The sequence below is a fragment of the Gopherus flavomarginatus genome, chromosome 14 (assembly GCF_025201925.1).
Source record: "Gopherus flavomarginatus isolate rGopFla2 chromosome 14, rGopFla2.mat.asm, whole genome shotgun sequence".
Taxonomy (NCBI): Eukaryota; Metazoa; Chordata; order Testudines; family Testudinidae; genus Gopherus; species Gopherus flavomarginatus.
In genome coordinates, this window is record NC_066630.1 from 30492827 (window position 1) to 30508696 (window position 15870).

Sequence of the window (15870 nt, forward strand, 5' to 3'; positions counted from 1 at the left end):
TGAGAAAGTAAGCAATTTTCAGTAATAGTGTGCAGTGACACTTTTATATATTTATGTCTGATTTTGTAAGCAAGTAGTTTTTAAGTGAGGTGTAACTTGGAGTTATGCAAGACAAATCAGATTCCAGCAAGCAGTATAATAATCTGGAAAGGTTGAAAGCCACTGATTTAAGGCATACCCAGTTCTATGTTTAATTGTACAGTCCTTAGATACTCTGGATTAATTCTCATTGACTTCAGTGGGGCCCCAATTTCACTCTGTGGTAACAGGTGCCTTAGAAATAACCACAGAGAGATGTGAGGAAATGTTTAAAATGTATTTAATTAGTTTAAGGTAACACACAGCACCACTAGATGGTGTTCTGCAACTGTTCTATTCGCATATTCTAATCCATGGGCAGATAAGTGACAGCAATATTTTACTGATTGAAACATATGATATACACTGTATGACATGGAGAACAGATGAAGACCAATTCTGCAGTGTGTGTGTGTGCTGATCTCCCACTGAAATCCACAGCAGTTCACACAGAATAACACCAGCAATAATTAATACTGATAACTGATTGACATAATTTGTGCAAAATATGCTCTTATTTGATAGATATTGATATCAGTATCACTTTGGTTCTCTAGAAATGTCAGATTGAAAGATGAAATTTCCTAACTTTGGAATATAATGAAGTATGATTACAAATTACGAAAAAAGATTCTATACTTTAGAATTTATCTCCTTTGAGATTTGAACAGCACCATCACACACTGCCAATACTTGACAAATAACCCTAAATAATAATAGATATACTGTAATCTTTTGCCATTTCAAGATTTTGTCTTTGTGGGACCATGAACTTCCAGTTTTTTTCTGATTCTGAGATTGGCTTAGTTTTTTCATATTAGTCCACAATTAGATAATCTATTGGGTGGCAAATGTGGAATTGTCAATAGCAGGTAAGCTAAAGACAGAGAAATCAACAAAGCCCCAGCAAACACATTTTAGCAATACTAGGATATTTAACAGCTTTTACATTCATTCTAAATCCATCTGTGATGAGGTCAGTGGGCAAAGGGGTAATTCAGAGCAGGCAATGGCAGGAGTTGTCCGCTGGGGGAGTAAGGTTCAGATACCTGTAATTATGTCATGATCCCATGGTATACTATGACAGTGCAAATCCTAATCCAAGCCTGGGGCCTGAATAACCGCCCGCAGCACTGAACTGATTCATAGGGTGGGACCAGGATGCTTCATTCTGTAGCCAAGGATTTGCTCCACTGTCACCATTGTTACCCCTGCACCTCCAGCACTTCATTCCAATAGGATGTGGCCAAGCATGCCTAGCAAAGCTCATTGATCCGACACCTCCTCCCTTTGTCTGCCCTCTCCTAAAGGACCCAGGCATGCTGGGAATCCTGGATTCCCATGGAGAACAACTCATAGGTGGCAGGGGATACAGATCCTTTGTGTGGGCTTCTGGCATCTTGCCTTTCTCCTTCCATGAAACAGAACTGCTCTGCTAAGGTCTCCAGGGCTGCAGAGAGGTGAGCTGCAGGATTTGCCACTATGGGAACAGTTTGTTCTGAGGACTTGGATTTTGCCTGCCATAGGATCCACACCATCTTGGGCACTGGGGCAGAGAAGGAGGAGATTGACCTGAGAGGTGCTGAACACCCTCATCTCATGTTAGTTTCAATAGATACTGAGGGAACTGAGCACCAGGCAGCAGATGCCCAAGTCTTCACAGGATTGGGCCCAAGGGGATGAGTGGCAGGCAGAGTGCTAACACACATTATTGTGTGGCTTGGTTTATTGGCATGAGTTTGGGATGGCCACATTATACATGAGTGGCAAAACAAAATGTGCAGCAGTTACCATTTTATGTAACAGAGCAAGTCACCGTTTTCTCTCTGCCAGGGAGACTTTATGTTGGTTCTTTCTTTTTTTGTTGTTGTTGTTGTTTTGCTTTCTTTAATCTAAAATAAGTTATCCAGACTGGAAATTCTTGTTTTTATTTGTACATGGAGAAGACATAGCAGTGTTAGCTGAGTTCATTTTTAAAAACAAATTAAACTAACAGATATTTTCTTAGGACCACACGGGGATTCCCCTGACATATGGGAATTATCAAAATACATAGTGGGCATGGAAAAGGTATGGCTGGAATGCAGCTGCACATGTGTTATCCTGAGCAGTGGCCTTTGCAGGCCATTGCAGCCTGACAAACTTTAGAGCAGCCCTGAATCCTTTGACTGGCAATGTTATTAGAACAGGCTTTCACTCAAGATTTCTGGTCTTTTAAACTTCTGCTTGGGCTAGACATAGCGAGTGGTCATGCTCGCTTAATAGAATTCTGCATTTCAAATGGATCTTGCCTAGACCTTGTGTTTGCAAAGAAAAGTGGAAAATGAGGACAAAAAATAATGAACGTTTCGGATCCTTCAAAAGGATTCATTTTGCTTCTGGAAATGAGTAATATTTCCTGCACTTTATTACAACCGAATGACCGATTGCTCTGTCCAGTGTCTCCTGCTAACCAAATCTGGTGTCTCTCTCCTTTCCCTCATCATCCTAAGTGCGAGAATGTACCTTCCCCTAGTGTGGGTGGATAAAGGAAGCAGTGGGGAAAAGGTACAGGAAACTTTCCTCCATACGGCAACTCCTTTTCTGGTACCAGGTACAATTGATATCCTGATCATAGGGACAGCTTCCTGTTAGTGCCTTCTGGAACACAACCTAGTCCAAAGGAAGGGGGGGGAAAGGCATGGCCATGCTCCAGCCATTCGCCTTCTGTAACTAACTCCTGCAATTTTATCATGAGTCATAATATTATATTTGGTGCTTTTCTTAAAGCCCCAGCTCCTCAAGTCATGTGATTATGTGAAAATTTCACCTTTCATTAAAAAAGAAAACATTGCAGAGGAATTCCTGAAAACATTAATGCTGGCTATGACAAAAGTAGACAATTTTTAAAAGAAATTTATTTTTAAAAATCTCATGAGTTTTTAGCCAATCTCATGATTTTGCAGGAGGCTGACTTATGATTTTTTAACTATTGGGATTGGCTATACTGCTTCGTCACCCAGGAAGTCTGGCTGGTCCAATGTGCAGAGATTGGTGCAGCTTGTTAACAGGTGGTGTAGCAGGTGCATGCCCACTGTACGGCATGGAGTTCTGGGAAGCACAGCAGGCTCTGTGTTGGGCTGGTACTACCTGTACTGAAACCCACAGTATGTTGTCTTTATGGCTATTGTTACCCACACTAGCTGACTCCAAGCTGGCTAGAGTACGTCAGCCTGTGCACAGCTTTTGCTGTGTAGACATACCCAAAGTGATTATGAGTGTACATCCTAGATGCTAAAGGTGCTGATAGAGCTTCACTTGGATTGTGTAAATTGGTGCCAGGCCTGGTTCTGGCAAGGAGATAAATAAACTCTAGTGAACTTTTATTTATTTAGAGTGACAGCTCAACTTTAGTGAAAACTAGGTAAAGACAGGAAAGGAAGCTACTCATTTAAAAGTCACACTGTACATTTTGAAAGGGGATTTATTTATTTTAAAGCAGCTTGTTAAATTCTATGCAACAGTAATCCAGTAGTTACTAAGAGCATTCCAATGGAAGATATGGCTATGATAAATAATCAGTTGATATCAATGCCAACTCCCCACCAAAGATGGTCCAGATAAGAGGCTGATATTAAAGAACAGTGACACATCATAGAATTAGCCCCATTAAAAAAAACAAAACAAAAACATCAGAAGGCATATTGGCTCTGACAATAATATAATGAAGAAATGTATCAAATAATTTCCGTATAAACCAAGATTGGAAAGGGTAGATATACAATATGTGATATCGAGCTTGATCCAGCAAACTTTCTGTGCCTAGAGTTCCTATTGAATTCAATTAGAGTTTTGAAGATGGTAGGGTTGCAGGAGTGGGCTCTTGAATTCCGCGGTCAGCAAACAACAGCATCATAAACTTTAACTGTGGCACACACTGGGTGACCATAAACATATTTATTTCCAAGAGGCAGCTCCCAACCTCCGTCACCACTCATTTATAATCAAGGAATATAAATATTTTGATACTGATGTTTGTATATGTGTCTATTATAGTAGTATGTACAAGTTTTATTGGCATGACTTTGGGTTGTCGGCATTGCCCATAAGTAGCAAAGCCACATGTGACTGATTCAGGTCATGCCACAGAACTTGATCACGCTTTCTCCACATATCACACATTGCAGAAAACTATTTAATTTTTTTTTCAAATGCCTCCATTTGTAAAACAAGGTGCTTTGGTTACTATGAGTCCTACTGCACAGAATAAGTTAAAATAGTTTTTGTTTACCTACAAATGCCATATCTTTAGGGTGGAGTATCTTGGGTGCTGGGTCCAATTGGAAAGCTGAAAATCACTAGTACAGCCAGGACAAATATTGCCACTGCCCAGTGTAGTTTTTTTGGGAGTGAAATCACATTTTGAGGAGCTGAATGAAACATTTTACCTGTGGATTTAAAAAAAAAGGTGCGTGTTTGACATCTGCTGAAGGTTTGTAATGTCAGAATAAGTCCCATGGGAGATATATTATGGCCCAACTCTGTCCTCCTTATTCAGTGAGAATACTCACTGAGTATGGTGCTACTCAATAGAGAATAAATGGCAAAATCCAGCTCTAAATGCATTTATCACATGGACATCAACTCCAAATGAGCTTTTAAGTAGCTGTGTCTACACTGCAATAAAACACTTGCAGCTGATCTATGTCAGCTTATTCAGGCTTGTGAGCTGTAAAATTGCAGTGTAGACGTTCAGCCCAGGTTCTGGGACTCTGCAAGGTCCTACCTAGAATTTTACAATTGCAGTTTTACAGCCCTGCAGCCCAAGCCTCCCAAGCCCAAGTCAGTTGACATGGACTAGCCACAGGTGTTTTATTTCAGTGTAATCATATCCTCTATAGCCCCAGCCCTACAAACACTTATGCTTGTAAGTGAGTCAGAGTCAAATGCACAAAGCTGCGTATATGAGTAAGTGTTTGCAGGATGAGAACCTACATTTGTATTCATACACAGACATATTAATTTCTGTTTGATGAACTAAAATTGGTCGCCTTAGGCTTTTTATTCAAAACCACCCTTTGATTATGCACAGTTTTGTGAAAAATCATTAAACCCTTTACTATTCATTACTTAAATTACTATTGATTATTGGTAGAAGTAGTTTTCTTTTTAAACCTCCCCCGCCCCCCTGCCACAATGCTTTTTATACCATAGAAAGCCTTTTAACAATGAATATGTAAGAAAGGTATCTGACATTGATATTCATGTAACTGCACATTATTGAGAATAAAACTGAAGATAACAGATTAATCAGATTGAAGAACCAGTATTTTAGAAATCAGTTTTGCAGAGAATAGTCAGTAAAGTGTGATCATTTGTGTCAAACAGCTTCATCAAATCAGTGAATACAGCCCATGTAAACAACCTTTGATCAGTACCTTCCATAATATCATTACTAACTCTAGTTATAGCTGTAATTGTATAGCATGATGAGTGAAAGACAGACTGAAACCAATTTAAAACTGTGTTTTTTCAAGTGAAAATTAATTTGTTGACTGAAAAATACCTACATAATTTTAGAGATGATCAGACATAATAAAATAGAACTATATTTTTTTCAGCTTACATATGGAGCCAGATTTCTACACAAAAGTCACTCACCTTCTTTCATCTCCTTATTACTTTCCCAGTAAAGTGACATATTAAACAAGTTGATAATTTTAAAAAGCTGCATATTTTAAAAACCTAGCATTTGGCTGATCAAAGAACTGAATAGGAAGAGCAAAGACTGTGGACTCAGGATTAATATGCAGAAGGCCACAGTCATATTCACTGGAACATGATTTTAGAAGAAAATATGATAGTAAATGGAAAAATATTAAACATTATCACGGAATGTATCTGTCTGGATCAGCTAATACTCACAAATCCAAATCAAGATGATTTGGAGTTCTTTAGTAAGTAGTACCACTGAACCTAATGGTACTGATCACATAAGTAAGGACTGCTCACTTGAGTAAGACTTTGCAGGATCTGGTCCGTTACAGAAAAGAAACAAGGCTGACCACTGATATTGTAGGAGACAATAACAACAAAACCTCAACCTCAACCTCCTTCCCTCCTTAGAGCGGTGTTCAAACCAAACCCGACCTAGTACTTGCAGGAAGGGTATCTATGCTTAAATCTGAGCCTCTATTTACAAAGGGTGAATGAAAAGCTAAGAAATAAACTCAAACTGAGCTGTTTGGAATCTGGATTAAGATCCAAATTGTTGTAATCCAGGTGCATCTCTAATGGAAGTTATGATGGAGATAACTCCAAAAGCTGGACAGTAAGAAAAAATAACTATCCTTAGAATTTTGACAGGATTAGATTGTGACTTGGACTACATGTTCACGCAGGTAAATAGAGGACAGCATGAACCCCTCTGCACAGCCTACACCGACCTTGGGTTCTAGCATGCAGGAATGAACAGATACAGATGCTGTATAGCTACTATTGCTCTGCTAGAGCAGCTGGGCAGGAAATAGTAAAGCTGTGGCTCTGCTCCCAGTGTGCCAACCCACACGGTTGACCTGCTGAACACAGTGTAGAAATGTGTTGCTAGTGTAAGCCAGCAAGTACTACCCCCGTGGGGCAAGGGGGATGCAAGGAGGGCATTGTGACTCAGAGGAGTGGGGGTGCTTGAGGCACAATTCATGCCAGGGCTATTCCTGGGGTGGTGTAGCTCACATATCACTTGGCTCAGAACGGTGCATAAAGACAATCAAGTTCAAATTTTGGATCTGGATAAAAAATTTCTTGAAGTTCAGGGTGGGGATGTTGGGATGGTGGCTATTAGCTAAGGAGTCTCTGTAGTCAAGGATAAATAATCAAATGGTCTATAAGATGTCTAAACAGTGTGACTAGTTCTCCACAGAAATTTAGTAAGAAAGTGAACATTAATAAAAAAATAATCAAATAAAGATCTGTCCAACAGGAAGTAATTTATGCACAGTTAAGTAACAGTGTTTGGTAGCCTCTAATACCCTCAGACCTGGGATAGACTAAGGGAAATAGCAGAACCCCTTTCATTTGGGACATTTAAAACTAGACAAGACAAAATACTAGAAAATGTAGTGTACCAAACAATCCTGCACTGGCAAGAAGATGGATTAGGTGGATGAATAGGATTCTTCCAAGTCTAATTTTTATTAGACAGTACATTGTAACAGTATTTTTCGAATATTACACAAGAGGACTATCCTTATAAAACACCAAAATGTTTAGCTATTAGAGTGTTCAGTTCCTAGCACTCTCAATCACTTTCAAATTAGTCATTAGTGTCCTTATCAGTGTAGAAACTCCAATCTACCTTAGCTGTTTGCCTATGTTTATCCAAAATTAACAATTGTGGGGGAAATCTTGGTCCCATTGAATTCAATGGCAAAATTTCCATCCACTAACTGGTACCTGCTGGTACCACTAAAATGTCTTGTCTCTACAGTAAGTAATTATTGTGGCTCAAAATTTCTGTCAAAACCTACATCCCTATAAACTGCCAGTATCTGTTTTACATTTGGATTAGAGTGTTCTAACTTTGTGTCAATTTGTAGGTTTTTATTCCATCTGGGGGAAGGGTCCCCCATGGGACAAAAAAGTTTACAATTTGTGTCCCAACTTTATTAATGATTTTTGTTTCCCTGTATATTGCCTTCACATTTCCCAGATGAACATCCTATTTTCAGTTCCTGTTCTCATTAGGTTTTAGTCCTGTCCTCTATATTGATCTGGTTATTAAAAACAAAACAACTCTCCTCTCCTCTCCTCTCCTCTCCTCTCCTCTCCACACACACACACACACACACAGTTTTTTTTTCCTTTTTAGAAAATGCAAGTTAAATTTCTACAGTATTTAAGTCCAGTTTGATTATTTGTGGCCTGTTCTTTTCATTACACAGTATCTTAGTTCTGAAAAGTAGGAATGTGAACTGAGAAGACTGTATTTAAACTGAATACTTTCAAACATCATGAGATTTTCCTCCATCAAAAAGAGCCTTCATCTTAATTATCCTTAATTCTTTCCACTTTGCAAATAAAGGATCCCTTAGTGCCTTTGGAAGATGAAGATTAGAGCTAAGAGACTAGAGTGGAGATATTCGTGTTTCATTTTGCAGTACTTTAAACACCTTCTTCCAGATAGTAAATCCACTGTTAATTACTAGAGAGTGTCTAATATTAGATATCGCTGTTCTGAAAAGTCTGAACAGAATGCTTCTTAAATTACACTGATGTCAGATTTCCTGTGCTATTTATATGAGGATTTAGACTATTAGTAAACTAGATGGTTAAAAAAAATAGTTTGTGGAATGTCCACTAATAAACTTAAAAGCTGCTGTCAACAAGGAGTAACTTTTCAGATTTTTTTAAAAATGTGCTATCCTACTACATTCCTAATATTTATGTACAATTACCACAACTGTGTGTGAAAAACATTGTGGCTGAGATTTTCAAAGGTGCTAAAAGGATTTGGATGGAATGGAAAGACCCAATCCCATAGGCATCTTTTGAAAATTGCAGCTGATGTTTGCATGGACAAGTAGCCATGCAGATGCATAAATGTCCATCTATTATGGCAACTGCACACAAAATTAAGTATGTGATTCTGAAAATCAAGTCTATAGAACTATGAGACCAACTCTTGGTATTTTATTAATTTACAATAAATTTAGGAGTAAAACTACACCAGAGTTTAACATACCAATCCCATTCAGAATGTTTAAAGAAAAAAGATCACCTCCTTGATCCAAAAGCTAGTAGGATCCTCTTGGGGAGCAGAGGCAAATGTTCTACAAACCTCAGTCCTTGTGCTGGTATTCGCTCCAGCAGAATATGGTACAGCAGTTTGGGACAGAACTCAGCACACACATCTCATTGATTGAAAGTTGAACACAGCCACCTGAATCATTAGTGACTGCATTAGCCACACATTATCATCTAATTTACATATTAGCTTATCTAGCTCCTCCAAATCTTCAATGAGATGCCATCAAGCTTAAAACTGCGGAGAGGGCTATGATGAATGAAAACCACTGGCAGAACACAAAGCCAAAAACGATTCCCAGCTGGTGCAAATGAGCAACACACACTTCCCACAAGAAGATCTGCCCACCTCCAAAAGAAAACATCTACACCTGCAGTTCCTGATGACTTGCCACATCTGACTTCCTGACATTCTTTTGTGGCAGCCATTCATGCACTCTGTCCAGTGCTGCCAGCTAAGTGCCAATCTTGCATGAACAATTGCATATCAGGAATGACAGCTTCGTCCTTACAGAGTGGTAGCAGCTCTGGGTCAGAGAGGCAGGCAACTTGGCGAACTTTAAAAGTCCTAATTTACATCCACTTCTTTGCAACCTGGGACACAGATCTTGGACTAGATTTAACAGGCTGTTGACTGGAATGGCTAGATGGCTGTCACATTGCAGAAATTTGGCCTAGCCCAATTTTCACAATGTGACTGTGAGGCAGAAATGATATACAGTCAAACATACAATGAAGGAGTACACAGTTAGAAGACTGGAGGGTGCACTGTGACGCCTTGCTACTTACTCTAAGTGATATAGCAGTCAGATGGCTGAACTGTATAGATATTGACTTGTGACACATATGAGAGACAGAGAATAAATGTTTGTAAATACTACTATCTTTCTAAAATAATTTGACTGAAATCAAGATAGCAGTACATATAAGAATTTAGGAAGCACATTCATTTTAAGAATATTACAGAATCCTGTCATTGTCAGAGGTAGATTAAAGAGAACACTTAAGTAGGAACAACAGGTAAGTTAAACTGAAGGTGATATTGTCTAGGTAATATATTATGATCTGATATGTAGTTATGTTTTAATTTTAGGGCCAAATTTTGTAAAGTGGCCTCTAAATTTCCGGGACAAATGTGTACACCAAATTTTGGACTTGTGATTTTGGAAACAGAACTTTTTTTTTTTGTTTAACATCAACACTCAGACTTGTATGGTGATCTAAAATTGCAAATGGTAATTTACATGCTAGACATCTAGGGCTACCTCCTTAGCTGATGTAATCAGCACAGTTCCATTGAAGTTAATGGTGTTACACTGATACACACTGGTGACAGATGTGGCCTAGAAACCACTCAATTCTCACACAAGAATTTGAGATTTTTGATGTGCAACATCATGGGCTGCAGAGTTAGAAGCTGCTTTGAAAAAGTTGAGCACTTTAAGTCTATGCATAAAATACATTCTGTTATGGACTTGGCACCTTAGATTTTGGGGAAAGGTTGTTTGTTTTTTAATTTTTATAGTTGAAATGTGAGTGATTATTTAAAGTGATATTATGTTTCAGAGTCCACATACTTGTTCTTTACTTAGGGGAGCAAACAAACTAGATTTAATTATCCTGGTATCAAAACAGGTATCCGTTTCAGAGCAGCATAATCTGGTTTACTACAATGGCTCTCACAAAAATGCAGGTGACTCTTATCAATCATACAGAAAAGAGGATGTTTGCTGAACCTTCAGGTGAACCTAATAATTTCTGCCCAGAATACTACATCAGTAATTGTCAGGTGAGGAGAAAGTTTTACCATTAATCCCTGTTGTTTCAGCTTACCCCAACTGGTCAATATGCATAGAAATTAGATAAAATGTTTTATATACCCTACACTAACAAAGTTCAAGTGTCAAAACACACAATCATTTCATAGTCTGTCAAGCCCCAGAATTCATTTTCAGATGTTTGTGAATCACAGTGTCAGTTTACTGCATGATAGAAGTAAATACTTTTTATTAGGTGTACAAATAATTAATCATCATCATTTACTTTGCAAGTTCTTTTTTTTGTTTCTCTCTCTGCTGTCATCAAGGTTATTGTATAGGAATATAATGGAAATATCAGGTCATATTCCATATGAAAAGGAGAGCAGAAGCCAACATAAAATTAATAGAAGTATAATTGCTGCAGTTCTATGTGAGAAATTCACTAAGCATCCAATAGTTAACATTTCCTTCCAAATTATCATTACATCTCATGAAGCCAAATCAGCCACCATTACAAAATAAGTGCATTTAAAATTAAGATCATTTTAATACTGGAGATTAGAGGATCAGCAGCGACCACAAGGAGAAGGAAATGAACTTACAAAACATTTTTTCCCTGAGAATTTCTCTTTGTGGTTAATTCTGAGACATGGGCTTTGTTTCAAAACATACCTTAAGGCTCAGTGCACAAATAGGTTCATGCACTGGGCTGATACCACTTAAAACCTGAGTTCAAATCTGATCTTTATCAGCAGGAAATTATGTGATCCTACTCCACTCCCAGTGACGAAAACTGTTGAGGATCAGAACTAAATGAGCTAAGTACTGTAATTCCCTACTCTATAAAAGAATACTTAATAAAGTTCTATACAATTGGTAGTATAGATATTTTTCTGTCTATTCATAAAATAGTTCCTTATCACAATATGATAATACATCAGGTAACTAGTTATTTATATGGCACTTTGCATCCTGGAGAACACAGCTATTTGGTGAGCTTTCACATCCATGTAGAAAGAGAAGGACTGGGATTGCTGAAGTCTCATCTAAAACACCTAAATATGAAATATAATACCCATTCTCACTCCTTTCCACACTCATTAAACTCTTAACTATAGAGGTGAAATTGTCAGATGGAAATTTGTACACATCCATTTACCTATCCAGTACTCTCTCTTGATATGTGATATTACCATATGCAATGAACATATAAGGAATTTTGCCTGAGGAAGGCATGCAGTGTTACGTGAATAATGGTTGCTGTTATAATCCTAGTTTGACATAGCACTCTACAGGCAGGTCTGTAAAAGACCTTGTCAAAGGATACAGTGTAGTTGTAGATGTATCAGTTCCAGGATATTAGACCTCACTCACTTCTTCTCTCTTGTCGAAGGATGACACTGGCCTTTTAAGAGGGAGCAGGGCCATGCATCTGTGCCAATTAAGAGGGCTTTAAAGAGGGCACCTGGAGCTAGAGTAGAGTGAAAAGAGAAACCCAGAGAGTTGGGAGAGACTAGGTGAATCGGAACTGCTCGAGTGGGAGTCTGGGGTAGATGAGAGCTGCTGGAAACAACATGTTTGGGACCTGGGAGAAAGCTGAAAGCAGGAAAACAGCAAGAGGCTGGCTGATGTTCCTGTGACCCAAGGACCTCTTGACGCCAACTGCCAGATGGCACAGGGGTACAAGAATACCTTAGGTCTGATATCTACATACTAGTCTGCCAAAGACTGTAATGAAAGCCTGTGCCCACTGGTCATCATATTTATTGTGAGATGTGTGTATGGAAAATATGTGAAGTGTGTATATATACCAAAAAAAATGTTTTCTAGGTATGTGAGTTAGGGTAGATCACCAAAAGGTGATACTCATGTACCTGTGAGATGGTGAGAAAATACGCTTATCTCACTCTGGCTGGTCATGTGAAACTAAGTACAGTATGGTTCACAAAGGATGCCCGTTTACAGTCGCAGCAAAATGCACATCAATAGATTGCACAGGTGACAGGGAAAAGCAAAAACAGCAGGCGTTATCCTGTTTAGGAGTAAGACAATGAACTTATGAAACGATATCTGGGATGTAAATGAATCCCCAAGTTATTCCTTCAAACTGTGAGGATCCAGACAAACCATGAGATTACCAAGGGGCGTGAGCGATGCTCCCCTGGTAAAGATGATCTCCCAGCAGAGAGACTGTGGTGGTTCCTGCTGGGAAGAATGGGGTTACACTCCAGTTTTAAGGGCTGGAGGGGATGTCCTGGTACATGGGCAGGGGAGGACTGCCAGAGTCAAAGATGCCTATGTGGAGTGTCGTGGGATGAGCCATTGGTAATCTTAATTACTATTTGCACTGGGTGAGAAATAAACTGTGTTTCTGGGACATATGTTTAGGGCCATTTGCATCCTGTTTTATAATAAACTAGCCCCAGGGAGGGTATTAGTGTATCAAGAGCTTGCATGGAGTTACTGGGGACTCAAAGAAGAAACTGAGACAGGTGTGCCTATCATGCTGCAGTCTGCCTCAGTAGGGCACTTCAGGCAGGTGCCATCCTCGGACAGACCTGATAAACAAAAATGTTTTACTAAGCTGCTGGGGCTTGCCTGGCAGTTTGGGTAATGGCAGGCAAAGATCCAGGGATCAGGCACCAGTGCAAGGGTAAAGCTGGAGTCAGAGTCGGAGGGCCAAGCCCCAGAGTCAGAAGCCAAAGACTAAGCCAAAATTGTAGTCAGAGACATAGTCAGGGGATAAGCACTGGGAGTCGGAAGGCAAATCTAAGCCAAAGGGTAAGCTAGAGTTGTAGTCAGAGATGTAGCCAAGAGTTGGAACCAGGAGTAAGAAATCATAACAGAGGCAGGAGACAGAGCAGTGTAAGCACAGCTGCAGGCATGGTAGGCATGCCTGCAGCTGAAAGGCTCAATTAACCGATTGCTGGCTCCCCTATCTATTCAGGAAGTGCAACCATTTGGAGGGGCTCACTAGGCCCAGCTGAGCTAGCTGAGTTGCCTAGTGATTAAGCTCAGAGCCAGCTATGCCCCTGACACATAGCGTACTTGATGCATAGAAGCTTACACCCATACTGAACTGGTGAATAATCAGGACAAGGTAATAATACAGAGTGATCTTGATTGCTTGATAAGCTGGGTCCATTCAACAAAATGTTTTAATATAGCCAAATGCAAAGTTAAACATCTAGGAACAAGGAATACCAGGCCATGCCTACAGAACTAGAGGCCATATTTTGGAAAGTAATGATACTGAAAGAGGGTCATAGTAGGCATGCAACTCAGCATAAGCTCCCAGTGTGATGCTATGTCAAAAATAAATAAATAAAAATAATACAATCCTTGGATGTATGAACAGGGTATAGTGAGTAAGAAGGGGATTTTACCTCTGTACATGGCATTGGTGAGACAAATTCTGTAATACTGCATGCAGGTTTGGTGTTTGAAAAATTGGAGAAGGTACAGCAGAGTCTCCAAAATGATCTGAGGATCGAAGAAAATGCTTAAGAGCGAGAGACTTGAACAGATCAGGGGGTAGGAGTAGGAATAGCTCAGTGGTTTGCACATTGGCCTGCTAAACCCAGGGTTGTGAGTTCAATCCTTTAGGGGGCCACTTAGGGATCTGGGGCAAAATCAGTACATGGTCCTGCTAGTGAAGGCAGAGGGCTGGACTGAATGACCTTTCAGGGTCCCTTCCAGTTCTATGAGATAGGTATATCTCCATTAATAGTAATAGGGTAATGAAAAAAACACTGAGAGGTGACTATAATTAGCATATAAGTACCTTCCTAGGGAGAGAATATTGGGTAGTAAAGAGCTCTTTAATCTCATGGGGAAAGGCATAATGAGAACCAGTGGCTGGAAGCTCATGGCAGCCAAATTCAAATTAGAAATAAGGCACTCATTTTCAACAGCAAAGATGATGAACCCTTAGAACAAACTATCAAAGGAAGTGGTGGTTCCTCTATCGCTGGATGTCTTCAAATCAATAACCCAGTGCCTCACTGGATGATATGCTTTAGTCAGACAAGTTTTGGGGCTCAATTTAGGGGTAACTGAATGAAAGTTAATAGGCAAAAGTCAGACTACATTAAATTCTCACTTTTGGCCTTAAACTCTCTGACTGTATGAACCCAACTTCTATTTAAAACTGGATTTCCTAAAATTCAGGCAAATAAAACTGTTTCCACACTACATACAACAGTAAGCCAATGTATCTTCAGCGCTCTCAATACTAAAAGGCTAAGTTTACAAAACCAAACAGAAAACATGCTCCCCTGGTCTTCAAGATCTACATCCAGACTATGGTGATTTAAAATTATTTAAACTGTTACTTCTTAGTTTGTCTGACATCTCACCATAGTTTCTACTGAGCACAATGCCAAGGTCAGAACAATCTGCGAGGAACAAAACATCTCTGCATAGAGTATTCAACCTGGATGCCCACCACAGGCAGTTAAGAAGTGTCTTCTTACCTTCTTTAATACAAGTTATTAATACTCACAGCCTGGAAGTCATTTCAAAATATTGAAATTTTGGGCACCCAGCTCCTCCGCTACCCCAAGATGGAATCCTGAATACTGTCCTATGGCAATTATTAATACATTAACTGTGCATCAGGAGAGCTCTGCCTTGTGTGAATGACTTTCCTATTTCCTCTTCCATCTTTGATGACAGAAGAATTTGTTAGAAAAAGGAGTACAAAACATTCATTGATTTACAACAGTAAGTTGGGCTTAGTTCTGTGATCCATCATTTCTAGAAATCGATGTCTTGGTTTTGCACCCTAAGGGCTGCTCTTGCACATAAATGCCCCCATTTTCTTCTCTATCTGAATCACAGTGTCCAGCCAATACAAAGAAGATTATGAAGTACTAAGACGGCACACACTTCCATGCCACAGAACAATAACAACAGATCATACTTTGATTTCTTGGGAAAAAACGATTGTGGCTATACTTCCTGTCAGTCCATTCCTTTGAACATAGTCTCTTTATAATCTGGATTTTGAATCTAGTTTAAATGGCAGTTAAAAATTGTATGTGGCCGTTCACAATGAAATTTAGCTTGACAGGTTGGACATCAAAACTAAAAATAAATGACTTCACATCCAAATAATAAGTAATAACAATGTTAGCCTGCATAAGAATAGCAGGACCAGATTCTAATACAATATTAATTTTAGGGATATGAGTGACTAGGGAGAGACAGAGGCAAAGAAACAAATCCTTCATATAGCAATAGTCTCTTC

General features: G+C 39.2%; 1 long non-coding RNA gene across 1 annotated transcript in view; it reads right to left on the minus strand.

Annotated features, from left to right (window-relative positions):
• Positions 1-4250: 4250 nt before the first annotated feature.
• The window catches only part of LOC127034093 (uncharacterized), a 48402-nt gene continuing 36782 nt past the window's right edge, over positions 4251-15870 (minus strand). Inside the window, exon 3 of the long non-coding RNA XR_007769303.1 lies at positions 4251-4505. This is a non-coding gene — a long non-coding RNA (uncharacterized LOC127034093). The remainder of the gene's footprint in view (positions 4506-15870) is intronic.